Genomic DNA, 2,444 nt, shown 5'->3' on the forward strand with positions numbered 1-2,444 from the left:
TACCTTTATTGGTTGCTGCCATTACATTTTCATAAGTTTCGTAAGAAGGTAAAGAAGATAAAGAGTGAAAATTATTATAGATGTGTTCCAACTCAAACTTTGAGAAGAAAATTTTAGCTGCTTTGCTTCCATCAGGAAAGTGCAAAATATGCTATGTTGGATTCAACAATAGATTGGAGAGATTCGTGTGGTCATTTACCAAACCATGGTCGTAAAAATATGCTATATTGGATTCAACAATAAATATGCTAAATTTTAGTCCCTCTAGAAATATTTATAAATTATTATAAAGATAAAATTGTATTTTGAAATTCTAAAACTTTTATAATTCATGTTTTTCCCCTCAAAAAATTTCTTGTTTCACAACTGGATTTGTAAAGACCTGATTTTTTCTGGTGTCAAAAACCGCGATTTCAAAATTTTATTTTCGTAAACTAAGTCTGTAAAAATAAAATAGAAATATTTACTATTCGAATTGTGCTCATTTCAAACTAGTGCCACCTTTGTGAATATGGAAAAAAAACCTAAATTAGCTTAAATTCAATTATCTAAGTGTCAGATTTTAAATTAATATCATATTATTTAACTAAATTCCTCTCAAAATATTAACAAAATTTGAAACTATTACATAACAATTATTTTGAAATTTTATTTTTTTTAAATATAGAAAATTTTAATTTTCGAGTAAAGAAAACAATACAATTTAAAATAAATTGATAGAAGGTATAACCATTGCAGTTTTGGTTTTCTGGATTCATAATACAATTAATAGTTTGATTCATGAAAAGTAAGCGCATGGTTTGAACATTCAACTGCATGCCAAACTAATAATTGTCCATAAATACCGCCCTCAAAACACCTATTTTCACCCCTCATACTTACAATTTCTCAGCATATATTTTCATTGCAATATTCTTAGCAAAATCAAACCTGACATGGAGTTTTCAAAGGTTTCTACCCTAGCTCTTACTTGTCTCGTGGGGTTAGTCTTGGCCCTTCCCTCCCATGCCCAAGACTCAAAACAAGACTACCTCAACGCTCACAACAGAGCTCGAGCGGCTGTCGGCGTTGGTCCCATGACTTGGGACAACACCGTAGCTGCCTATGCAGAGAACTATGCTAAGCAGCGCAAGGCTGATTGCAACCTTGTGCACTCCGGTGGACGTTATGGTGAGAACCTCGCTTGGAGCAGTGCTGACCTATCGGGAACCCATGCTGTAAATATGTGGGTTAATGAGAAGGCCAACTACAATTACAACTCTAACAGCAGGTAAGGTTTGCGGGCATTATACTCAAGTGGTTTGGCGCAACTCTGTCCATCTTGGTTGTGCTAAGGTGAAGTGCAACAATGGCGGTACTTTCATTGTTTGCAACTATTCTCCTCGAGGCAATATCGTCGGTCAAAAACCTTACTAAAAACCTTCCTTAATTTGCTTAAAGCCCTCCCAAATCAAAACTTATTTATCTACAACAAAAATGCTATATATATGTACTGATTTGCCTACTGAATGGCAAATAATAAATAAGGAATGAATATCTTATCATTTGCTCTTATAATTTCGTTATAATGATGTCTCCCATACATCCTATAATCATATATAATTGATTCTACAAGACCAACTTGCGGGAAAAAAATAACCATGCATTGCAATCAACCAAAACAACAAGCTACACAAGGCTTTATTGTAATATATACTAATAATAAAATCATTCAATGAGTTAATGTCATGACTCAACCGATCACTAACTCTGTTAGAAAAATTACAAAAATATCTTTTTGTATTTAAAATAAGTTATATTTGAAGGTACTTTAGCACTTTTTATTTAAAAATAATAATAAGTATGCAAATGATGAGATTTTAACCTATGTTAATTACATCGGAAAAACCTTAAACCTACCTCTTAATCAAAGTTTTAATTTAAATTAATCTATTTTTTTCAATTTAATACAGTAGATATTATATGTGTTATTATTAATTAATTTCAAACCTTATGTTTTAATTGTTTATTGTATCTTACATTCAAACGCGCACCTGTATTCTAAATACATGGTTTCCACACATCGACATATGTATGTATGTGGTATACTAATTGATATTTAAAATTTTTACGGAATTGATGTTACTCTTCAATCGAGTCTCATCTCAATAAAAGATTTACCTAAAATTTCTTATTTTTACATAATGCAATAAATATTTGGAAAAAATTTCAAATGACAATACAACATAAATTAAGTTTACCAACACTATTTTCATGAGGGTTTATGAAAAGGCAGTATTTCCCTTCTATATTTTATTTATTTTTTAAGACACAAAATAAGTTGTCTCAATTTGGTTTAATAAAAGTTTCAGCCCAACCCAAATTAATCAAATGCCTCAACATTCTCTCTTTGATTTTAGTCCAATAGAAATTTCTTTAAAAATAAAAAAAAGCGTAAAATTGTC

The 2,444-nt window shown here is 30.6% G+C and overlaps 1 pseudogene; it reads left to right on the forward strand.

Annotated features, from left to right (window-relative positions):
- Positions 1-883: 883 nt before the first annotated feature.
- Positions 884-1,554, forward strand: LOC107949402 (pathogenesis-related protein 1-like; annotated as a pseudogene).
- The last annotated feature ends 890 nt before the right edge of the window (positions 1,555-2,444 follow it).

This window comes from Gossypium hirsutum, chromosome D12 (genome assembly GCF_007990345.1).
Source record: "Gossypium hirsutum isolate 1008001.06 chromosome D12, Gossypium_hirsutum_v2.1, whole genome shotgun sequence".
NCBI classification, from domain to species: domain Eukaryota; kingdom Viridiplantae; phylum Streptophyta; class Magnoliopsida; order Malvales; family Malvaceae; genus Gossypium; species Gossypium hirsutum.